At 44.0% G+C, this 26695-nt stretch overlaps 2 long non-coding RNA genes across 3 annotated transcripts in view; both read left to right on the forward strand.

Moving 5' to 3' along the window:
• The window catches only part of LOC144823416 (uncharacterized), a 386557-nt gene that overhangs the window by 290077 nt on the left and 69785 nt on the right, over positions 1–26695 (forward strand). The window lies entirely within an intron of this gene.
• On the forward strand, positions 19896–25539 carry LOC144824934 (uncharacterized). The gene is made up of 3 exons (XR_013609189.1): positions 19896–20127; positions 24225–24604; positions 25327–25539. It is a non-coding gene; the product is annotated as an uncharacterized LOC144824934 (long non-coding RNA).

The raw sequence follows: 26695 nt of genomic DNA on the forward strand, positions 1-26695 counted from the left end.
CTGAAATTGCATACAAAAGTAAAGAGTACTCCAAAGAGAATTGGTAGAAAACTTTTTATAATCACTGACATAACAAAGATGGAAGAAAGGAACACGTTAGATATTTTGGAGTTACTGAGACCATTCATCATGGATCAATGTCATCACTTGGCCCGAGATCTCCTAACCTCACAACACACATCCAACAAGTATCTCACCAATAGTCAAAGTGAGGGGTGCACTGCATTTGTTTTCCACCGGTTCCATTTAGTACTCAGAGACAATTGCTGGTGTTATCTCACAAATAATGTTCAGTTGTGTACTAGGATAACTTCTCTTGTATTCGAAGATGCATTCACAGCTAAATCCAGTTTACCAGACGCATGATTAAGCTAATGTGAAGTGTGCTTTGCATAAGTATGCTACACTCCCACATGTTATTGGAGTCCATGATGGTACACATATTGTATCAAGACCAAGACACAACAGGGACAAAGTCCATCGTACAAATTTAACCTCTCCTTCAATTACTCTGCAAGTTGTCTTGCTTCTGGATTTGTACTCCTAAACCCTGTCTGCCAGTTACAGGATCCAACTATGTCACCCTCGTACTTCCAAACAGCAACATACGGCTGCAGATGTCACAACTCTGAAATTTCCAAATGAAGATGACAAGGTGTAGTTACCTAGAATAGGACAACATTTAAAGAGCGCATTAGAATTCAAACACACACAAAATGCAAAATAGTCAATATCTGGAGAACAGAGTCTTGCCCTACAATGTAACATGAACACTGCAACAGAAACAAGACTCATGTGTCTTAATTTTGTTCCAAATACACCTTTGACCACAACTTGTCCAGGTCTCGGTTTACCTATAAATCTGCTTAACAGAAATCACAACATGAGGTGCTGTAGCAGTCCTAGTAATGTAATTTCATAAAAGTATTTACACTCAGGAGAAGAAGTTGTTGATGAGATCCTGATGAAAGTCCCCTCTGACTTGTTTGTCACTATCATCTTCAATTGGAATTTCATGGTCTTCACCCAGTGGGTTGCCGTGGTCGTCATCCTCTGCGATAGGAATGTTCCGTCTCAGGATGATGTTGTGCAGCATGCAGCAGACCACGACAATTTGGCACACCTTCCCGGGTGAGTAGAGGAGGGCTCCTTCTGTCTGAATATGCCTTCAGGAGCCCAAAAGCCCGCTTCACAGAACGATGTGTTCTCTTCTGGATATCATTGAAAGCGGACTTCCCCTGGCATTGTTGGGTTCTTCAGAGGTGTCAACAACCATGGTTGTAACACGCTGAGTTGCCTAGATGTAAGTCAGACATAAGTGCAAAAATTAGTCACACAGTCATCATTGACCTGCCTTGACATTACCCATCCAGAGGTAGGACAGTTCATACTCACCAACAAGACAGGCCCTTTCTGTTGGAAGTTGTGACATTAGCTGGGGTATGCTGCTGTTCCTCAGTGTGAAGTAGTCATGTGTTGAGCCTGAGAACCGGACACAGACTTTTGAGATGTAACAACTTAAATAGGATCAATAAATACATGGAATTAAATAATGTTGAAAAAACAAAAGCATGAAGAGTGGGACACAAACAGGAAAACAAACAATTAGATTAACAAAGCTCAAACATTTAAAAAGTAACTCCACAATTTATAAACAGTTAGTGGGACATGTATTTTATAAGGTACCAATGCTATCCTTATGAAAATAAAAAACATTTGCAATAGTCTTGGTACTCTATGTCGATGACGTTTCAATCCCTCTTAAATATCTAGGGACCATTATCAGGACTTAAATTATATGCCTGAGACAAGAAATGCCTCTGAAAGTTAGGGTGTCCAACGGCACCGGTCAGTCAAGCAAGCAGTTGCTTAAGGCATCGGTGATGCGGGGTCACAACGTGAGCCGATCAGGGTCAGGGCGGATGGTGGGTCCAATGCGGCTAATCGGGCAAAAATTGGCCACAACGATGTGTGGTATCCGTGTGGGTTGCAGAACCGAGGGAAAAGAGCAGCAGCTGTGTGTGGCTCCCTGCTGCTGCGCCAGTATATTCAATCTCCGTGTGGGTTGCAGAATCGCGGGAGCCACAGCTGTGGCAAATAAATGCAGTGCTGACATCAGTTTAACAATTGGTGTGACATATGTTGGATGTGTTTTCTGTGGCAGATCAGCCTCCTGTTTATGACATAAATTATGGATTGCTTGGCTATTCAGCTGAAACATTTTTATCACATCCCTCTCTTCCATGGTTTGTAGGTCTGAATATGGGTGGTACACAGGAGGCTGCCTCCTTCTCCCTCTTCCATGGTACCTATAATGTGGATTTATAAACAGTGTTAACATTGGGCACAGTGTCCAGAATGAAATATGTTTCACAGAGGGGTAAAGTTATGTTGAAAAAGAAGCCTTTGTGAAACATCATATTACATGTATAGATTGTGTACAGTCCAACATTCACATCCAATCACTATTGTACTCTTCACATGCTTCTGTCACTGAAATGTGCCAATCATACCTTCTAACATGTATCATGATCACTCTTATGATGTTATATGGGAGTTTCCCAGAATTAAGTTACTCACTGCTGGTGTACAGTGCACCTCGGAAAGATCGAGTTTCTACACTGTAATGCAATATACTGTCCTTTTGCTGTAAATGAAAGTGCACATCAAACGTTTTATAACCCTATCAACAATTGTGTAGTTATTTCTAGTGGTGCCGACCCGATTGGCATTCACCTATACTGTACTTGCAACTGCTAAGATGGCGGATGCCTGACCATGATTGTGGAACATGCTGAAGTTAAGACCGCTGGCGGAAGTTGACCGCGGGGTAGGCGGTAACATCCACGGTACACACAGCCATAGGCTAACAATATTGTTTAGACGGTCGTGGTCCAATGGCTGTGACCATCAACGCTGATGACAGCTAACATGGAGTAAATGTACGTTGATATTTGAAAAATAACTCACTTGCCTGATGACACTGCTGCTCACAACACCTCCTCAACTTTAGCTGCCGTTTGCCACCTCTGGGACCAATTATGCAAGGCCAAACAGGTGAGAGGTCTTGTCCCTTCTCTCCAGAAGAGCTGGAGACACTGCTGCATGAAGTCCTTTTCCTGTATGGCCAGCTTTATGGCTCACCAGAGGAACAGGTGAATGTCTGACATATAAATGTAAGTCTGTATAACTGCCTCATTCCTATCTCCCCAGGCTACAATGTGCCTCAGAGTTACAGATACAGATTTCTGTAGTAACAATTTGTCGATCCCACATATGGTAAATATGTGATGGATTGTGGAGTACTGGACTGTGTGAAGTTTACATCACTATTATGATGTGCGATAGTTGATTAGCTCTATATCTGACTAGAGTTTCATGCACATATCAATGCATCTGTCCTTTTCATGATACCTATGATATATATGCCAATGAGATCATGGGAATGAGCAGAGACATGTATAGGCTATAGTGGATGAGCAGTGTACGTATGCTTGATGGAGCATTTGAGGATGATGTTAGCCATGTGGAAAGTCCAACGTATCACTGAGACAATACCATGGTTCGCAAAACTGGTGTCAAATAGCTAAGTATGGTTCACAGACCCCTTCCGAGCGCCACACACCCATGAGTTAACATACTCAATAGCCACAATGTGCACTGTCATGTATTGTTTAGCTTGTAGTATGAGTTTCATGTGGGATCTGTATAATTATCCTGTAGAGAACAAGCTCTGACAATGAGTTGTGGCCAGAATGACACAATGTGTGCTCAGTCAAGCACATGGGCCAGGCTGGGACAGAGGCATAGTACAAATGCACAGAGTATTCTCACTGTAGACCTACAGATACTTGAATGTGCAAAAAATCTGTAATATGAACCCATAGTGGCCCTTATTGCTCATACATCAACTACATGTCGATTAGTGGTTGTGGTGAACCCCTGGACCAGAAATCTCTTTACACTGGGCCACATTGCCAATGTGTAAAATATTTCTCATCATCTAACACTTCATCACACAGGTCTGTGGTCACTTTCTCATATGTCATGCTTGCTCTGTACAGGCATGTTGCACGTGTGACACATTCAGTGCAGATCGTTATTTGATCCTGATGTAATCTTGTTGTCTGAATCACCAGCATGCTAAAATCCACCATATTCCACAAGAAATTTGATGAAATGTTAAATGTCAACCCTGTAACAATACCACATATGGTTAAAGGTGCGTCCTGTGATGGCTGCATATACTACAAGTCTATCATACATAGTCAGATATCACATTATTTAATTGATATATTCACACATTCCACGAGATGTGACTCTCAGTGACAGTGATGCCTGCCCATTCTATTTTGCCTGAATGTTGGGATGTAGTTTACACTATGTTACCTCCCTGTATGGTCTATATGCTTTTAGTAAATGGGCCTGTCAGTTAAGGTAACGTTCCAGTGATGCACAAGTACCTTGGCCTTCATAAGAGCACAATGGTGTGGTGTTTTTGATAGATCATCACCTGACATTAGTGAAAGAATATCCCTGGCCTACATAAGTGTAGGGAGCTGCATCTGTCAGTGCAGGACCTGACTATCTGCATAAGAACTTTAGGATCAATATCTTAATAGTGTGTGGCCTGTGTAAATGACACATGTGATTAATAAAGTTTGTAGCTGGGGTGTGGCCAACCAGCCATGATGGCGGACGCATTTTAAGCAGCTCCGCACTGTGACCCGACAATCCGGTAATTATCTTGCACTGGTGTACACTGTTGAATCACCTTAACTGTGCCACAGAGTGCCCAACACTGGTGGGAACCCGGCGACAGCAGTCTGGGAGCGAGTGGCGCCTTTCCTGGTAATCGACGGCTGTCGGATCGGAGACGTTGGAATAGTGGAGGGCCGGGGCCACATCGGGGCCGAAGATGACCGGCTGAAGTCACACCTCGAGACTGAGGCCATGCTGTCCCGCTGGCAGCGGTGACTGCGTTGAACAGCCCTGCCGGGGTCCCTGCACGCTTGGTGAGCCTAGTGCCGTGCGGTGCGGGCCCGAGACAACAGAGTGCCAGATGGGTGGGGAACCCGACCTCCTGTGTGCTTGTGGTGCGGCCCCACTTGTGGATGGTGCAGCACTAGGCCGCAGTGTTAATCTGAGATCTAATTGTCGCCTTGCAGCTAAGAGGGCCTCCCATATGGCATATCTAGCGTATTGACTAGTCTCATGCAAAATTCTTTATCGAGCCCAACCAGATCGAAGTGTAATGTAGTGGGGACATCTGCAATAATCAGCACTCTGCAGCAAACTTAAAAGGAACACATGTTATGTTATTTGTTATGTTATTTAAATTTATATCTAGGCGCAACAGCTACCCGAAAGGGTTTTCCGGCGCCCGGCGGAAGCAACAGCAGATAGGAGAGTGGAACTTACTGATTAAAAAGCCAAGTTTTAATGGATTTACGAAAGAGTGTATCGTTCATCCGAGTACGAAGTGACAGCAGAAGAGCGTTCCATAGAACAGGACCCAAGTATGAAAAAGAACGGCCACTCTGAGGTTCTATAGTTCTCGAGACTGACTCCATTTTATATTGTGCCACCATTTTGTGTTGCCCTCACGCAGGCCTGTGAAGGTAGCCTGGCGAACAAAGTGGCCTGGCCTTCTTAGTCCATGTATACATTAACTAGGTTTCTTTCTGACTCTGGAATGAACTGTAAGAAACTGACCTCTTCACCTGAAACTGACCTCGCAAAGCCAATTTCCCTGATCGATCTTTGTCTGAGATTGCCAATCCATGTTCAGGACATCGTTAACTTATAGTTTCCTTGCATATGCCTTATCTTGTTCATCATCTGTTTCTTTTTTATGTTTCTTCATTACATGGGTTATGCTTTCAATTATAGGTTTGTCCGTCTTTTGGAGATTGAATTTGGGACATTCCTAATGATTAACTTTTGGGTTGGGATACTGTACATGTAATCAGTGCCATCTAAATCAGATTAACCTTTGTGAACTATGTAATTATATAATGTTTTGCCCATATCCTGCTAAAACCCCAAACGCTATTCACCTGCTGACCCTCCAGATTTTCCATTTGTTTAGGAAATGTAATTGGTACAACTCCCTTACATGCCTGGGGCAGGATAAAGGGTATGTAAGACGTGAAGTAAGACCATTCTAGGAGACTGCCTCATTCAGTTGCTAAGGCTTCTGTGTGACGTAGTCTCACCTCATTTAAGGTTAATAAAAATGTTCTTTTATATTTCAGCTTCATGCCCAAATTCTTTATTATTGGTTTGAATGGACTAAGTATCAGTGAGACCCCTGAGAAGAAGTTCAGATTTCTTCAAATGGCGCCCAACGTTGGGCCTCATCAGAGAAGTGGCTATCTGAGGGAGCGATCTTGTCAGAAGACAGAAATCTACTGAGGAGGACAGGACAGGACTCTGCTAAGGAGGTACTCTGTGCACGGAGGTTCTGGGGATTTTTTGTCTCTGCAGCCCAGTATATTTCTGATCTTCCTGATTTTGATCCTCCACATGATGTCACTCCTGACTGAGAACCTTTTTGGCTTGAGTATTTAAAAAAAAAAAAAGACCGTTAGGTCATTTAGAACTTGGCAGTTAGAATTTGGACAACTATTTGTTTGGTATAGCTTTGGAATTTTGGAATTTGTGTTGGCCAACTTTGGATTTGTATAGGTTTGTATATGCGAATTGCAATTCGTGTAGGTAGGTAATGAGGAGACTTTTCTCTACTTTGTATAAGATTTGAACGGTGCAACGTACGGAGAGTACCGTAAGCACTATTTTGATTATAATATTTGCATATTCTGCAGTATTTTTGGCATACCTATTTTCAAGCTCACATCAGAGAATGTGTTGCTTTTTGGAAGGTACCATAGTGTGATGTGAAGTAAATTAGCCGGCTCCCCTAGAGGGAAAACCTAAATAGGTTTAAGTATAAAAACATATTTCTTCCATGGTGATTCTGTATCCCCAGGGAATTAAAATATGGACATAATACATACAAGGATCCTCTGTTCTGTGCAATTTTATGAATGGAGATATGCAGAGCGATTTTTGGTGTTCTGCCCGCCAGAGCTAGTGAATTGAGTGTATCTTGGCTTCTTGGAAATAAAGGTCTGTGGGGCTGTTTTTGCAGTTTTTTGGAACACTATTGAGAAGCGCTTCTTGTAAATATGACGTACAACTAGTATTTACAAATGGTTTGGTTTAAACCACTTGGCTGCTAATGACAAGGGTAACTCGTCATGGAGTGCCCATTAATTTCAATGGAAATTACATGAAATCGTTGGACATTCTATAGCATCCAAGTGGTTAAGTACAGTCTGTGGGCTGTCCTTTGTTTCTGTCTTGAGTATTGATCTGTGGGTTAAATGTGTGTTTAAATGTCTATGTGGTTTTCCATTAGTGCAACTTCTGTAAGTAAATAGCGATGGCGCTATTTATGAAATAAATGACTAAAAGCGCGCTGTATTGTGTGTCCTGAGTGTTTTACCCCTTTCTGTTTATGTCTGAAATGAGCTCAATGTGTGTTTGTGGTTTTTTCTTGATGTTTTCAGTCTGTTATGCAAAATGTTAGTTAATTAATATTAATCAGAAATGAAATAAAAATCCAGAAATGAACCATGTGATATGCTAAAATAGCTATATGTTGCTATTTAATTTATAGAGTAAGCAATTATGCACATGTACAATGCTTTAAAGATAAAATTAAAATTCACATTCACTAGGAATAAAAAAGCCCTCAGAAACGAAATTGTGTGTTTTGCAAAAAATAAACTTACAGCATTTTCCTTAGATACATTGTATTAGATATTAACAGGCAAACACATCATCTGAATACATTGGATTTTGCTGTATTGCACACTCATTTTGAAACTTGAAATGTCTTCGTTTTAGTTTTAAATAGACAGCCACTGTGCCCACGTTTTCAACACTAAGAAACAGCTGTTGCTGCCGCTAAGCAAGCAACACGAAGCAATCACGAATAGACAGGAATGTTTACTCAGTCAGGACTTTCCCAGTTAAACACAGGTGAACCTTTGCATTTCAGAATAGTGTTTTAAAAAGGTTACAAAAATAAGGTTCATTATTTTGTATTACAGGAATACATTTCAATTAAGGGTTTCCTTTCTTTAAGCATTTTTTGTAAGCACATTTTTGGTTCTAATTGCTAAAATAACTGTCCTTTAAAAAAAAAGTGGCGCAAAAATTTGTCATGTTTCAAGTTAGGCTTATGTGCTTAGGCTTGTGAATGAATGCGTCTAAATATGATAGGCAAGGGATGCAGCTTGCTATTATATGTGGAATTATTAAAAATGGTTTTATTAAAAGAAAAATGACTAATTATGGAAAATTATAATTTTTTTAAAAATAAGTGCTTTTAAAATCGTTTTTTTATATTTATAAAGCTTATTACTCATACTATGACCTCCTAGCATTAAAATTTAATTTAAGTTGTGTTGAACCGCAAAAATAAGAACATTTGCATATGGAATTTCACTTGGCGAAGGCGTAAAAAACTCATTTTTCTAAGGATTTACATGAGATATGTCTAATGTCCAATCTCTGCAATCTGTAAAGAACATTCTGAGGATGATTAATATGTAGCACAATTATAGGATATTTATTTTTAAGTGCCACAAATATCAAAAGTCGAATTTGGGTAAATAGACTATTTAAACAGCATTTATTTTCATTTAGAGTAGCGTTTAAAGTGCCTTAGGCTTCAGTAAATGCATACATTTAGGTATGATACAAATTTGCAGGTTGTTCTCATTTGGGGTTGCTCTTAATGGCTCAGTGAGCCAATGTGCCCAGTGCAGAGGTTTGAGTTTAATATCAGGGTTGAAGGTTTTAACTCTAGCTGGACCTACTGAGATGTTCATCCATTTAAGGTTGATGAAGTGAGTGCCATTGCATAGGGTGGTAACAAGCATTTGTTCTAAAGCTGGTCTGTTGTGTTGTTGTGTTCTGCAAATTATTCATAGTAGATGTTTTTGAGTCTGGGAATAGGAGTGGATTGTGGCACCTAAAGGGAGTAATATATCTGGTATGTGGTTTTGGATAGGGTTGGTTGTTGCAGGTTACGAAGAGTTGGGAAGGTTTTTTTTCTTTGACAGCTTCAAAGTGAGGAGCCGAGGAGTGCGCGAGGCAGATTTTGACCTTAAGTTCTGTCAGGTGGGGGTTAGGAGTAAGTGAAAACAGGTGTTCTGCTGAGGTGTTATTGTTAGCTCTTGGAGGACTGTGCTAGGCTTTCATGTATGTCGACATCTGCAGCCTATTAAATCAAGGCCTTGTCTCCGAGAAGTGCATTCCTGAGCGGCCTCGCTCAAAGCAGGGCCTAAAAGGGGGCGATACATTTGTATTTCTGTTTTTGAAAAATTATGTCCATGTAAGTTGCTTTTATTTAACAGAACAAGAAATGTTGCATTAGTTTTAGAAGATGGTTGGTTACAGTTGATATTTTGTGTGTTATGTGAAGTGTCAGCAGTATGTTGAAGCAAGATGTGGTTTTTGTATAACTCCTTTGAAAAGAAATGTTCATGTGTTTTTCATATTTTTGCATTTTGTCCTTCTATGAATTGTTCCTGTTAGTCCTGTGTGTCAGAAGCGATTCAGTAAGTCGTATTTGACAGCCGATCTCCACTAACTGGTGATCTGCTATCAAAAGGAGAGTGTGTAAAGTAAAACAAAGTGTAATTTTAATTTAAAGCCTGACAAATTAAGCAGGCCCGAATATTGGGTTTTGGGCTGCATGAAGTGCGTGCGTCACCGCTCATTTACATGTGCTATTGTAATTTGTCTATGCATTTTGTGCTTGGTATACAGCACGTATATCTGATGGCTTGACGTGTGTTTTTTATTTTATGTATGTTTTTGATTTATGTTTCTGCTTTTTATACTATTACAAGTTCCCCTGTGTTGTGAAGGGATTTTCATGACGATGCGTATCACTGCGCAACAGTTGGGTGGATTTGCTCTGATACTAAATTTGGTATACAACCTTTACCACGCAACTTTTACCACGACCTACCTTTACCACGCAACTTTTACAACGCAGGACCCTTTACCACGCATACCATTACAACGCTGGTATTTACAACGCAGGTACTTTTACAACGCATACCATTACAACGTAAGTATTGGTAAGTATATAATTTTATTTAAAATATTTTAAGTTTGGGTTTTGGGTAAATGGGTATTTTTAGGGTTCAGGGTCAGTTTTCAGTTTTTGGGTAAAGGGGTATTTTTAGGGTTCAGGGTCAGTTTTCAGTTTTTGGGTAAATGGGTATTTTTAGGGTTCAGGGTCAGTTTTCAGTTTTTGGGTAAAGGGGTATTTTAAGGGTTCAGGGTCAGTTTTCAGTTTTTGGGTAAAGGGGTATTGTTAGGGTTCAGGGTCAGTTTTCAGTTTTTGGGTAAAGGGGTATTTTTAGGGTTCAGGGTCAGTTTTCAGTTTTTGGGTACAGGGGTATTTTTAGGGTTCAGGGTCAGTTTTCAGTTTTTGGGGTACAGGGGTATTTTTAGGGTTCAGGGTCAGTTTTCAGTTTTTGGGTACAGGGGTATTTTTAGGGTTCAGGGTCAGTTTTTAGTTTTTGGGGTACAGGGGTATTTTTAGGGTTCAGGGTCAGTTTTCAGTTTTTGGGGTACAGGGGTATTTTTAGGGTTCAGGGTCAGTTTTCAGTTTTTGGGGTACAAGGGTATTTTTAGGGTTCAGGGTCAGTTTTCAGTTTTTGGGGTACAGGGGTATTTTTAGGGTTCAGGGCTGGGTTTGGGTTTTAGGGTTCAAGGGTATTTTTAGGTTTTAGGGCTGGGTTTGGGTTTTGGGGTACAGGGGTATTTTTAACATATATATTTAAAAATGAATAAATAAATATTAATATAAATAATTAAAATATTAAATATTAAAATAATAATTTATTAATTAAAAAAAATATTATTAATAATTATTTTACCATATTATTTACTTACCTATACTTACGTTGTAATGGTATGCGTTGTAATAGTACCTGCGTTGTAAATACCAGCGTTGTACTGGTATGCGTGGTAAAGGGTCCTGCGTTGTAAAAAATGCGTGGTAATGGTCTGCATGGTAAAAGAACGCGTTGTAACGTCATATATCCACTAAATTTCACAGATGTGATATTTTCATGCTGTGAACAAGACAGACAACACTTCACCAGTGTATGCCAATTTGGCTATAATAGTATTGAAGAAAAAAACTGAGATATACAGGATCAAAGTGTGTCACCTGCAGTTAGTCACGTTACTGCCCCTTCCCTCAAGGGACAGGCAGCCCTAGATTTATGTTTCCTTGATTGGACCTAAGGATGAAATTATAGATCTGTGACTCTTGTACAAGGTGACCTAATTTCTATATTGCATTAGTCTGCGTCCTAAGTTGTGTATGGCTTTGTTCCTCAAAGGAAACCAGGTTTAATTTTTCCCAGAAGAAGGAACTGGAACATTAGCTGAGATTACCGTATATGGTGTAGCGGCCAGTGGTAGAGGTAAAATTTGTGTACTATTTTGACTTTTATGTATCACCCATACTCTTGGTGTTGTGTCACAAACTTGACTATCACCTGAGTAATTTCTTGTTCTTCCTATAGATTTTTCTTTTGCCGCTTCTCCCCTTGATCGATGTCGCATTGTGCCTAGTTATTGGGGATTTTAGATGTGTCCTAGTCCCATTTCCCTTTTCCGTATTCCTTTCACCAGTCAGCCCATTTATTATTATTGCTGTATTGTTCAGGTTCACACTTCCAGACTGCAGTAATGTACCAGGGACCCCCATATTATGTATAATTCCCTTTTGTATGACCAGACTGGTTTTCAAGAATTTTCTTCAGGCCTACTTTGATGTTTTCCAGTCTGACTGTCAGGGTAGTGATGGACTGGTTAACTGACTTGATACTATAGTAAGACAAGTTTTCCACCTCAATAGGAGATACCTTACGTTTATTTTTTGAACATGATAAATTCAATGCCTATTTTAATTTGGTTTTCAGTTCCCTTTTGTTCCTGCTGCTTTATTTTTTGGTGGGATCAGATGTGTTCTAATCATGGAAATACTACGACTCTCTAGTTCTTGTCTTTTGTTCCCACATTTTGATCATTAGCCTGTATTGCATCATGCACCTAATACACCATTGTTAAAGGGAGGTATCTGTATGCCTCTGATAAGTTGTTTCATACGTTTCCCTTTTTGATATGTTCTAGAATTGTAGGAGCACATAGATGTAGTATTTCAAGAAATGTTTACCCCATTATACAATGCTATTATGTGTGAAGACATACATGCAGATAGAATTCCCCTGTAGCTATCTACCCTTAGATGACAGAAGATAATAGAAAGTACCCAATTGAAAAAGCCAGAAGCACTGTCTTGGCCTTTGTATCCTATGACAGTACAAGTGCATTTTAGAATAATCCCATGGCGTATGGCCAATCCCTCAAAGATTGCAGGCCACCTGCTTGTAGTCACCTTGTTAAGTACTAGGAATTGTTTTTCTTTACTTGGAAGAAAACTAACAACTGTGTCACATTTCCTACATCACTAGGTTCTGCGGGATCTTCCAGAGTCAAAGGAAGAATGATTCCCTGCAGAACGGTGATCAAGACGAATCCTAACTCCCATCAATGATAGCTACAGATGAGAGGCGGACGTCTTGGCCCTACAGTCTCAACACTCAGAAAGTAACAAAGCTGGACAGCGATTGCCGGTGCTTCATCAACTGCATCTTCAGAGCATCGTGCTTGCTTCATTAGACGGTGATGGATTCCAGAGAAGAAGGAGGCCTGTTCAACGCAGAACATGAGTTTTAGTGCAAAAGAGCGAAAGAGAAGGATCCCTGTTGTTTTGAGGCTTCAGTTTTCTACCTGTCATGTGCTAATAACCTCTGACAGTGTGCAGTCCCTTGAGCCCCTTGGCCTGAGTTTTGGCCACCCCCCTTTTCCTTTGCTCCAACGGAATGGCAGTGCACCGGAGGATCTTACGGTTGGCAAAAGGCACTATATTTGTGGTACCCATGAAACAGCAGCCGAGCGTCCTCTGACACTGAATAGTGAGTGTTGGAGCCTGAAAGTGTTGCTGAGCGTGAAAGTCTGTTGCTCTTTCTCGATTAATAGTACTTGGGTCTGCACGATGTGATCTGCACCCATGACCACCAAAGAGCATGGTATCTGTAGTGCCTGCCGCAGAGGAAAGATATTGGTGCACTGCCTTGAGACATTGAGACTTTCGAGTGAGCTGTGGGTGTTTGCCAGGAGGGCACTCCAACTAAGCAGTACTATTTTCATGAAGAGGCCTGAATCGAGAGGCCCAATGCGGAAGAAGACAATGGAAGCAGATTTGATGGACGATAGAAGCTTGCCAGAGAGGCTTTGAACGGACTTTGGGCACAGTTGCACAAGCGGTTCCAGTGCAATTGTATAAAGTAAATGTTAATTAAGTTCTCATTTGACTGAATTGCCATGGAAGAGGAAGTGGCTCCACCTCTAGCATCCAAAAATGGTCCACCAGAAGTGAGTCTTTGTGCTACTATGTGTGTTCGGAGACCTGTCCCGAGAGAAGTAGAGAATAATAAGATGATGTTACAGCAACACCTTGACGACCTAATAAATATCGATATAGACCTAGATTCAGATTAACATGAGTCTTAGGTTATTGCCTACGTAATGGCAAAAGGAGGGACTGAGGTTCTGTAATTCTCGATACTGACTCCATTTTATATTGTGCCACCATTTTGTGTTGCCCTCACGTAGGCCTGTGAAGGTAGCCTGGCGAACAAAGTGGCCTGGCCTTCTTAGTCCATGTATACATTAACTAGGTTTCTTTCTGACTCTGGAATGAACTGTAAGAAACTGATCTCTTCACCTGAAACTGACCTCGCAAAGCCAATTTCCCTGATCGATCTTTGTCTGAGATTGCCAATCAATGTTCAGGACATCGTTAACTTTTAGTTTCCTTGCATATGCCTTATCTTGTTCATCATCTGTTACTGTTTCTTTTTTATGTTTCTTCATTACATGGGTTATGCTTTCAATTATAGGTTTGTCCGGCTTTTGGAGATTGAATTTCGGACATTCCTAATGATTAACTTTTGGGTTGGGATACTGTACATGTAATCATGCCATGCCCTGCAGTGCCATCTAAATCAGATTAACCTTTGTGAACTATGTAATCATAATGTTTTGCCCATATCCTGCTAAAACCCCATAGGCTATTCACCTGCTGACCCTCCAGATTTTCCATTTGTTTAGGAATGTAATTGGTACAACTCCCTTACATGCCTGGGGCAGGATAAAGGGTATATAAGACATGAAGTAAGACCATTCTAGGAGACTGCCTCATTCAGTTGCTAAGGCTTCTGTGTGACGTAGTCTCACCTCATTTAAGGTTAATAAAAATGTTCTTTTATATTTCAGCTTCATGCCCAAATTCTTTTTTATTGGTTTGAATGGACTAAGTATCAGTGAGACCCCTGAGAAGGAGTTCAGATTTCTTCAACCCATGCGGAATAGTCTGATCATTGGCACCTGAAATTTAGCCTGAGTCATAGATCTGAGAGTACGGGAAGGTAAGTAGGGATGGACTAGATTTTGAACATACATGGGAGCCATGCTGTGCTTAATTCTGAACATATAGTTCAGAGCTTTAAACTTAATCTGATTCTCAACTCTTAACCAATGAAGATCTCTCAGGGAAGCGGAAGTAGAGGCTGTTCTAGGGGTACGGCAGAGCAATCGGGCCGCTGAATTGTGTACTTTCTGAAGCTTTTGAATAACATCTTTATTAGCTCCAAGATTGAGGATGTTACTGTAGTCCAGTCTAGATGTGATAAGAGCCCGGACTACGGTTCTCTGAGTAGGGCTAGGGAGCATCCACACAATGTTTCTCAGCCACTTTAGAATTGTGAAACATGTGGCAGCAACCTTCGTGGCTTGGTGACGCATAGATAATGAGTCGTCAATAATGAAGCTAAGGTTGCGAACATGATGAGAAGGCTGCGGTACTGCACCCATTTCTGTGGGCCAATGTTGAGGGCCCCAGAGCTCTTTGTCTTTCCCCAGTACCAAGACCTCAGTTTTTCACCATTCAGCTTGAGAAAATTGGCATGCATCCAAGATGCCACTTTGCTCAGCCCAGCCCGAAGAGCAGAAGGCTCTGAATTTTTTCCTGCAGAAAGTGAAAAAAGAATCTGAGTGTTGTCAGCGTATGAAAATAACGACTACCCAGCTCCTTCAGACATTGCATGGCTACACCGGTGTTGTGACGCAGCAGTATCTGAGACGATGCCTGAAAGTATTGGTAGCAACAGGCCCCAACGGACCAGATCAGGCAAGAACTCTTTTCTCTACAACAGGCACTTGGCCACAAGACAGGGTGAACAGCAAATAAAAGTGGACCCTGCTGCCTTACGCACATCGACTACAAAAAACATAGTCATTGGGCTGTGGGCATATTGGATGGGGCACATGCAGTATTGCACTCTTTTTTTGCAGAATGCCGTCCACAAAAGTAGCCACCTGAATGTCCGGGGGTTACACACGCCAGCTCGTAGATATAATATCTATGCATTTCTTAAGTGTCACAAGACCCACGTAGCGCTTCTACATGAGACTCATGTAGCACAACCAGAGATCTGTAGGCTCCAACACAGATGGAAGGGACAGATACTGGCCACAGGTTACTCATCCTTTGCTAATGGGGACCTAATATAGATTAGACCCGGGAAAGTATTCACCCCAGAGGAGACTGAAATAGATACGTTTAGCAGATATGGTCTGTCCAAGGGACATCTGAATTGGAAGCATGCGGTGTTGGGCTCCATATATGCCCCAAACACGAATGAAACCAAATTCTGGTGCGCACTATCAGGCTTACTTTTGCGCTGGTGCGATGCTCCTTGGCTATTAGGTGGGAACTTTAATGCGGTTCTTGACACTACAATAGACAGATCCTTCCCTCCACTGTCACAAACAACTGCAGCATTCAATGCGTGAGGATTAAGTGAGTGGTTACGCCGCTGGGGTCTAGCGGATATGTGGAAGGTCCTAAACCCGCGTACGTGTCTGTATTCTTATTACTCCCACCTACATGGCCTGCATGTCCGCATCGATCATTTTGTTGTAAGCCAGCAGGTACTACCACAGTGTGTCAGTGCAGACTATTTAGGTAAACGCATTCAGACCACAGCCCCCATGTGTTAGTTACAGGGGATACTGAGGGACTCACTACCCACCTCTGGAGACTGCAGCCCCTAGTGCTGGAAGACCCCTCATTTAGGCAGACAGTAGATGAAGCGATAGGCACATATTTCGAAGATAATACTGGCTCAGTGCCAACTCAGGAGTGATGTGGGATGCAGGAAAAGTGGCAATCAGGGGACGCTGCTTGGGTTTGAGCTGGTCCGTCAGAAAACAACTAGGTGATGAAGTAAGGCATACTCACCAGACTAGAGGATGATTTGGTATGCGGTAGGGCCCGTAAAATACAACAGACACACAGAGCAAGAAGCATGACGAGGTGTTAGAGAGATTGTGCTGTTTAAATTACACATCACATGCTGCGCGCACTCCTGCTGCAGCTGACAGGGCAGGTAGGTTACCTATACTACGCTTACAGTCCAAGTCCGGACTAATACTTACCAACAAGTACAACATACATAAGGAGTTTATATCACATTACACCAGAGTATACAAGTCAACACGCCGTGCAAATGCAGAAGAATTGGTCTCCTTCCACTCCCTACTACCCCTGCCGCAGATCACTGCTGAGCAGAGGGATGAAGTGAGTGAGCCAGTCACACTGCTTGAAATACAAGAAGCCATTCGCTCACTGGCCACTGGCAAGGATCCTGGACCCGATGGTTTCCCGGCTGAGTACTACAAAGCCTATCAACAAACACTGGCACCGCAGCTTCTTTTTATGTATAGTAATGCGCTAGAAATAGGTACACTGCCAGACACATTGCATGAATCATTACTGGTGTCATTACCAAAGCCGCATAGAACCATGGAGTTGCTAGGCACATACTGACCGCTAGCACTTCTAAATCTGGATTATAAAGTGCTAGCGAAACTTCTGCCATGTAGATTGGCACCTCTGGTACGGCAAATGGTTCATACGGACCAACACGGTTTTGTGCCGGCTCGCAGCACGTCCCTAGATTTGTGTAGGTACTTTAGGGTATGTCACTACTTCAGGGAAATCTGGGATCATTCTGGATGCCTAGTATTTGATCTGGAAAAGGCATTCAATACCTTGGAGTGGGGTTTCTTGTTTGCTGTGCTGCGTAAATACGAAATGGGGGAGGAGTTCTTAAACCTTGTTCAGCTTCTCTACACCCAACCGGTGGCCAGAGTCAAGACCGGCCGATACCTATCAGACCAGATCCCAATTGAGAGAGGAACGAGGCAGGGATGCCCGCTCTCACCGCTTCTGTTCATGCTGGTCATTGAACCACTGGCCGAGTCTTTACACAAAACACAGGATGAGTGGAAAATTCCTCTGGGGAATGGCATGCATGGCGTCTCATTATACGAATATGACCTGCTTATATACCTCAGAGACGTTAGGACATCTTAAGCCACAATAGAAAGGATACTGCTTGAATTTGCTAGTGTCTCAGGGCTTCAGGTAAACTGGGCCAAATCATTTCTATACCCCTTCTCGGAATCCACGTTAGACCTGCAGTTGTGCCTTAGCAGCAAGCCAGTACACTGGCAAATGTTGACATTCCAATACCTAGGCATACTTATTTATAGAGATTCCGCTGACCTTCTTGAAGGTAACCTGGTGCGTGCCATTACTGTGATAAGAGCGCAGATGTCTTTCTGGGGCACTCTACCCCTGACGGTCAAGGGGCGGATAGCATTACTTAAGATAGTAGTCCTCCCCGCCTTCTGTACCACTTTGTAAATGTACCCCTCTACCTTAAACCAGCACTGTTCAAAAGTTTAGAAATGGATGTGCAGAGGTTCATTTGGGGCCGGGTCGCACAGTAGGGTGGCTCTACTCAAAATGTACCCATCGCCAACCAATGGAGGGCTCTCACTACCTAATAGGGAGCAATACTATCTGGCGGCGCAGCTTCAGTAGGTAGCGAGATGGCTCGTCGCGCGTCACCTAGAAGACTCATCGACCTATGTCCTGGGACTCACCCAGACTCAGATTGTAGCGCTGTTCCATCCCAATAGGAAGGGCAGATCACCTGCCCAGATGCTGGTGAAGGTGGCCTACTACTGCTTTCACCGCGCCCTGTGAGTTACAAGCCATGTGACTCCATACCCGCCGTCTCTCCATATTTTAGGTATGCCCAGAAGACACCAGTCTCTCGCAGGCACGGAGATGCGCCAGTGGGAGGAGGCAGGAATCTTAACGTTAGGGGATCAATACAGTGATGGTCAGCTCTTACCATTCGATGCACTTGCTAAAGACTCCGGCCTGCCCAGGGGTCAGTTCTTGTTACATACTGTCGTGGTTCGCACACTACAAGCAGCATGGAGTAATATCACACAGGAGCCGACCACACATCTGACTGTGCAATACCTACACGAGCTGGTCACGGGTCATCCTCTAGTCAGATGGTTTGCGGAATCGCTGAGGGTACACACAACACCGCGCCTTGAGTCCCTTCGTGCCCACTGGGACACAGATCTGCAAAGCCCCTGCATTGAACATGAGTGGGAATAAATCCTTAAGAGCCCTTTTCATATCCCCCACAGTGCCAGGTTTCGGCTCATACAGTACTATATTGTACATAGAGCCTATTTGACCCTAGCCAAAATAAACAAATACTTTAACCGAACAGACGCCAGCTGCCCAAGATGTGGTGAAACGGGAGCGGATTTCCTACATATACTATGGGCCTGTACATCCATACAATCTTACTGGAATGGAGTCACCAGAGCCTAGCTCAGTGTACAGAGCACACACTTCACTGGTCATGGGAGTTGTGCGTCTTGGGTCTAATAAATACAAAGTCACATCTCGCTTAGACTTGGGGCTTATAGTGGTCAAACACTTACTCACATAATGATGAAAATCCCCCGAACCCTCACCAGCGAAATCCTGGTTTCAGTCTCTACTTTGCTGGGCGCAAGCGGAGAGCATCGCGCTACGTCAGGAAGATGCGATAGGTATCCGGATGCAACCACTAGCGGCCGAATGGAACATAATCCTGGTGGACTTCCGCGCACTATGGCAGAATCACCCTGAGGAATCAGATAGCACACCTGAATAAGCGGCTAGCCAATACTTTTGATTGGCACAAAGTGCACGAGGTGAGTCAATGTATGAGTTAAAACTTAATACTATCGGCTGCATATCTGAAACTGTGCCCCCACCTTTGACATTTGCCTGGGCCAAACAGCACAACTTATGACAGATATCAATTGAACAATGGGGATCTCGCCAGGGATATATATCCAGGAATACACATAACCGTATGCGACCCACGAGTGAGCAGTCAGGCTGTATAGTAATATGTTGTATGGGCTGCTGAACGAAGCGCTGTCACTATTGGTTAAATTTTTTGTGAGGAGATAAATGTGTCATTCACCCTGTGAAATCAATGTTATGTTGTACACATTTAAATATTTTCTTGGAATCATACTCAGATGTAACACTGTCCTGGAGAATTATTGAATTCAAATGATTGTATTGTGATGTAACTATATGACCTGATGCACATCATAAAATGAAAAACCAATAAACAAATTTAAACAAAAGCAAATGAATGTAGCTTGTAGCTGCCTACAAAATGTTTTCAGACCAAGAAGTCGTCCTTAGACTAGTTGTCCAGATCTGTTTTACCATCTTTCCCATCCGAATAGGTCAACGCCCATCAAGAACAAGGTTTGTGGAATGCCATCACCCAAAATGTGAGGACCCTGGGGTCTATAACAGGCGCAGTATCCACTGCAGGAAGAGGTGGGAAGATCTAAGGTACCCTACCCAGAAGAGTGCTGAAGGACAGCTTAGCCAGTCCTCCCAACCATCAAAGTGTGTGTGCCAGACCCAGACCCCCCCAAATGGCCCACATACTGGCAGTGGCTATCCGGAGCTTGAGGGGCAGTTGAGGGCCAAACAGCAGCTACAAAGGGGTGAGTGCTTGCCCAAATCCTCAAGGAATTGCTTGCTAATTTGTGTATTATAGGCTGGCATTTGTAAGTAAATATTGACGGATGCCCATGTGCGATGCACATACAAACATTTTGGTTGTATAGATCAGGTAGTTGGTGCATGCTGATGTGCTTTGTCTATTGTCTTTGTGACCAGGAACATAGCAGAGTCCAGCCCACTACAATTTTTTTTGCATAAACATTACTGAGTATATTTTTCACTCAGATAAGTTTTCATGTAGTAGTGGATGACAGTTGTCACAACAAGGACATTAGTGTCCATAGTGTCAGGGATAATGCTCACTCAGTACTGTCTCATTTGATTTTGGCCCTCTGCCATGTGTGATAGCATATAGTGCACTTTTGATGCAGACAATGAGCAGTGCTTCCCCTTGGTAAGTGAGGAATATAAAGTGAACCAGGATAACAGACATCAATGGTTAGACTGTACACGTGGTTATGTTGCTAATTTATCCACGAATAAACAGGTACTTGTAGGTTGAGTCTCCTGAATGCTTGATAAATGTTCTTTGATCAAAGCTGTTAGTAAAGTGTGTCCTGGCACATGCAATAAACCTATTAGGTTTTGGATTTCGGCATCATCCCAGGCGGGTGGAGGAGACATGCCAACATCGGGAGGGTGCAGCTGGCCACAGTGCTTCTGGTCAAGAAACATCAGAGACTGCTGTAGCCAGTGGCCCAGAGGGTGAGGGGGTACCAAGGAGGACACAAGCTCGATTACATCATCTTTGTCTGAGTCATCCGCCAGTGGGCACTCGCTAGCAGTGGCAGTCCCAGCAGGACAAGTACCAAAATCTTCCTTGTCTGCCACCACACAGTAAATCTCCACCCTCCCTGTTGCTTCCCACCCAGTTGCCCAGCCTCGCTCCCCTCATAAGGTACTAGTCTCCTATGCACCAGACACCTTCACCCCTGCCCCAGTCCCCCCTGCTGACCTGAATGAGGAGGCTATTGACCTTCTGAAGACCATCTCTGTAGGCCAGATGGCACTACTGAGTGCCATCCAGGGGCTAGGCATCCAACTGCAGCAATCGTGGCCTACCTGGAAGGCATACGTGGTGCTCAGTCTGGCCTACAGAGATACTTTCAGGCTATGGCCTCCTCCCTCACAGCAGCCTTCCATCCACCCAACTCTTCTGCATCCCGTCCTTCCTCTGCTCCATCCACATGCCTTATTCCACATCCTATCCCAAGCACATGCCCACATTTGCATGCATCCACACCAACAGACACAAGCGCCACACGCAAACAAAAACACCACAAGGGACACAGGCACGTATCCACACACCACACACTCACCACCCTCACCACCCCCAGCATTTCCACTGACACCACACCCCACACGCAGACCCATCTACCACACCTAGCAGTCTCCCAAGCCGCACATACAGGCCCATCCACCACAACCACTATTGCCCCTGGCCCCACACTTGCACACACAAACCCATCCACCACACCCAGCATCGACCCTGATACCATACCTGAACACATTGACCCATCCACCACCCCAGCATTGCACCAACACCACACCTGCACACACTGATCCATCCACCACACTCAGCATTGCCCCAGACACCACACAGCACACACAGACCCATCCATAACACCCACCATACACTGTCCATCCACCTCACACACCAGATGAGAACACACACCCACACAACACACACCTGCACCAACAACACTACCACCCACACCTGACGCTTACACTTCCTCTACCTTCCAAGCCCAATACAATTACTCCTCTCCTAAACCCAGTTCACTTCTCGTATACGTCTTTGCTGTTGGGCTTATGCCTGTGAGCAACACACCCTTCCTCCCAAAACCAAGGTACAGACTCCCACACCCCAACCCATCATTTCCACTTCCCAAACCATCACTCCCAAGAAAAAAAGCCAAACCTTCCACCAAGAAAACAATCCAACCAAAATCCCAATCCGCCACTCTCAATAAAAAAACGACCCCTCCTAAATCCGAACCCACCACTACCAAGAAAAAAACGACCCCTCCTAAATGCCAAGTCACCACTCCCAAGAAAGAATCGACACCTCCTAAACCCAAACCCACCACTTCCAAGAAAAAATCAACCACTCCTAAACCTGAACCCACTCCTCCCAAGAAGAAATCGGCCCGCCCTAAACCTGAACCCACCAATCCAGAGAAAAAATTGACCACTCCTAAACCCGAACCCACCACTCCCAAGAAAAAAACGAATCATCCGAAATCCCGACCCCCCACTCCTGCAACCCAATACACCCCCCAACACACATCCCCCCTGGCCAAACAAAGCCCCCCCACTCCCAAGTGACATCTTCGAGGTTGCTGGACTGCCCACTTGATGCCTCTTCCTGTGGATGTTCCCCTGGTAGTGTTTTGGTAGGCAAGGTATGTGGCATAGCACTGTGCTGGTCACAATAGGACACATTTGGACTGGCCATTGGAATTTTTGCTACCATTCACTCAGTTATGGGACAGTAAAAACATGTGTTTGTTTTGGAAGACAGTTGTCCTATCATTGCACCTTTTGCTGTTTAATGTTCAAGTATACTTGAGGATGTGTGACTATAGTTGTGCTTCTTCAACCCTGATTGTTATGCAATTTAGAGGGGATTGTATATTCTGACCTTGCAAACATTGTTGGAGTCATACAGGACAAGAGGACAGGTTCAATAGATGGTTATGTGGGATGAATTAAAATTGGGCCTGATATAGAATTGTATTGGACATCATGTGTTAAGTATTTCTGGTAGTTTTCATCATTGTGGAAATCATTTAAGTTGAAGTTCTCCCAGTGCTGTATATTGTGTATGTGTTTGATGTGTGCAAGTTAGTTATTTGTTTCATTACATCTGGGGGAGGTTTTTTGTGTTGTTATTTTGAATTTACTTTTTGGAGATTGTTCGTTAGTGTGTGTGTACCTTACACCAAGTTGATATTTCAGCAAAAATTCAGGGTGTATGCAATCGCAAAACAGAACGTTCCGATGTAGGAAAGCTTTCCGCAACAATAGGAATCGCTAATTTAGCAATTACCATTTTTGCGTTACACGGAATCTGCGAATAATATTGTGAATTCGCAGTCTGCGGCTCAGTACGTGCGATAATCGCAAATACCGTTCCCGCTAAATGCGAATTTGTAAATTGAGTTGCAGCAAAAAATTGCAAATTGCGATTTTACAAAAATCGCAAATTTGCACTTCTCAATTACCACCAACTCTGAGCAGGTGGTAACCAGGTGCAACCTATTTAAACAGGCCCACAATGCCGCTGGGACTTCACACCATGGCTGGCCTGTATGTGATAGCCAGGAGGTTGTGTATCAGAGATGCTGCACAGAGAAAGAGACGCCAGGAAAGGATCTACAGAGCATGCATCACCCTCTTCCAGCGGACCCAGGAGGACATCCATGGGCACTACAGGCTGCACCCAGACAGACAGCATCCTGGAGTTGATAGAAGAGCTGACACCCATACTTGAACACCCCACACACTGGGCACACACCATTCCCACCCATAAACAGTGTTGTGCTCACTGCACCTCCTGGCTTCAGGGAGTTTTAAGAGGGTGATAGCCTCAGCAGGAGGGGTCTCTCAGAGTGCACTTTCGCGCTTTTTCCACGCTTTCCTTGATGCAATAGTTCAGAGCCTACATCACCACATCCAATTTCCCAGCACACCGCAGGCACTAGATCGGACCAACCAAGAATTCTACCAAATAGCCCAATTTCCCCACGTCATTGGCTGCGTAGATGGGACCCATGTCGCACTGTCACCCCCATCACAGACTGAGTATTTTTTCTGAAACAGAAAGTCATATAATTCCCTGAACATCCAGGTAGTGTGCAACGCTAAACATATAATCACAGATATTGTGGCAAAACACCCAGGAAGCACACACGACTCATTCATTTTTTGCCACTGTGGATTAAATCGCAGACTCACAAGTGGCGAGTTTGGAGAGGGCTACCTGCTAGGTAATTGCATGGCTCACAAACACACAACCAGTGAAGATTTGAACTGGCAGAACCGTATTTGCCATTAATCTACTTTTTCCCTGCAGGTGACAGTGCGTATGCTGTACGTGACTACATCCTCACACCGTACCTGAATCCAGCCACAGCAGCTGAGTGGAAGTACAACAGTGCCCACAGAGCCACACGCTGCGCCATTGAGAGGACCTTTGGAATCCTTAAAAGCCATCTCTGCTTCCTCCATAAGAGTGGAGGTGCACTACAGTACAGCCCTGAGACATGATGCAAAATCGTGGCTGCCTGTGCAATGATACACAACATCGCTACCAAGAAGGGCACCCCAGTGGATCTGACAGTTTCCGACACATCAGATAAGGAGGAACCAGCTCCATAACGCAGACCGGCAGGTGGTGCCGGGGTGGCTGCCGGCCGCAAGAGACGTGATGAGATCACACAGAACTACTTCTAGGTGAGAAATGAGGACACAGTGCCAAATAATGGTGCTTAACTGTGATGTTTATTTCCTTAATTGCAGGAACACATCGGTCACACAGCGTGACTTAAATGTTAATGCTTGCACATGTTTGTGCCACAGTGCTAGATTTGCCTTGAGACAATTAGTCCATATGGAATGTGTTGCTTCACACATAGCCATGAGTCCGTGCTGCCTCTTCACCTCCTACGTGCAGGCAATGTTGCCCCTCGCTCCGGCTGCACACTGACCTCACTGGAGTCTTCACCTACTCTCCCCTGGCGCGCACTCCGGCGTCTATCTGCTGGAAGTGGTGGAGTTATGCTGCTCCTGCTGGACTGTTCGTCCGAATCCAATGTGCCAAGTGTCCCTATGCCACCTGTGGCAGCTGCGCGCATCTGGTCCACGGAATGTGTCACCTGCACCAGGCACCTACCCACATCCTGGCAGCAGTGGGCCATTTTATGCTGCATACTAACACATCTTCGGGCCAGCAGGGATGTGGCGGTTGACTGGCTGTTGACAGCCCTTGTGTACAGGTCCAGCCGGGTGTGTAGACAATGTTTCTCCCTGCGTATGGCTGCCCTGTCTCTCCTTATCTCCCTGCACAGTCCTTCCAATGCACCTGTCAAGGCCATTACTCCAAGCCGCAACTCTGCCATGTTGTGATTGTGTGCTGCTAGTTGGCGCTGTATTGACCTTATGTCTTTCACTTGCAGGCGCTGTGCTTTCAACATGTTGCCCTCAAGGCCAGAAAACACTGTGTCTTCATCGGAAGGAGAATTGCTGGTGGAGGGCCGTGCCCTGCGTCTTGACCCACTCCCATCTGTAGGTTGTGCAGTGGACTGTGGTGTCTGCTGTCTTGCGTAACCCGCCGGACTGGCTGTGCCTCTTCAGCTGTATCTGTGGACTTTGCCTCCAGCAGTGGTAATGGTGACACTATGTTGCGCAGTCTGCCTGGCGCAGGGTCTGCCTGTCTTGCTGCACCCTGCCCCTCCTGCCCTGCCTCGTCCACTTTTGCTGGTGTGTCCACCCCTTCTGCCACGGTTTCCTGTGTTGTCGGTGGTGCTGTGAATTTAAATGCACACATTACTTGTTTGTGATGTCTAGCTTTTCTTATGCATTAAAGTTTGCAATTTTCTATTCACATTACTACTATCTGTCTGTTATACACATTTCCTGAATGAGTCTTCCCTATTGCCCCCTGCTATGTCTCACTGGTCCAGGTATCAGTGCATGTGACTACATCTCCCATATGCAATTCCGAGCGTGCTTGTGGACATGTACTGGAGTTGCACTCAGGTTGGGTGTTTGGGGCTGTGATTGGGCTGGTTATGTTTTAGGAGTTTTGGCATGTATCTTACCTTGTCTGGTGTCTGTATGTTCGGAGCTGTCAAGGTCAGCCATGCCACTCACACTTTCAGGCATAAGGGTGCCCTCCATCAGCTCCTCCAGGGGCGTTGGCTCTGGAGCTGTTGATGCCCTTCCTCTGGTCTGGTTGGCCTCAGCCAATCTTGTGCCCAGCCTCTCCTTTGACCTTTGCCGCATATCGTACCACCTTTTTCTAAGGTCTTCGACTGTGCGGTGTGTGACGTCATTTGAGTTCACTTTTTCCTGGATGTCACTTCAAATTTTGCTTTTCCTTGCCTCGGGCACACAAAGTGAATTTTTGCCAAAAAGGAGGTCATGTTGCCTTAGTATTTCCTTAGTGAGGCCCTCCAGCTCCCTCTCACTGAATTTTTGTTTTCCCTTTCTTGGATTTTCTTCTTCGTGCTTTTCACTCCCCTGGGACTCCATTTCTCCTGCTTGCAGTTGCTGAGCAAAGACCTCCAACCCTCCTCACAAGCTCTCACTCTGCTTCTGACTCTGACACAGGTGCTGGCAATCAGGTGCAGCATGGGCAGTCACACTTCCTGGTTGTGATGTCATCATTCTGTACCTGAATTGCTGTTTCCCGGATTTGCGATTCCTTAATAGCAATTACGTAATTAAGGAATCGCTATTTGAGTAAGCAGTATGTAATTCTGCAAATTTTTGGTAATCGCAATATTTGTGTGATATTTTACCTACATCGGGATTTGCGATTCT

This window comes from Lissotriton helveticus, chromosome 3_1, assembly GCF_964261635.1.
Source record: "Lissotriton helveticus chromosome 3_1, aLisHel1.1, whole genome shotgun sequence".
NCBI classification, from domain to species: domain Eukaryota; kingdom Metazoa; phylum Chordata; class Amphibia; order Caudata; family Salamandridae; genus Lissotriton; species Lissotriton helveticus.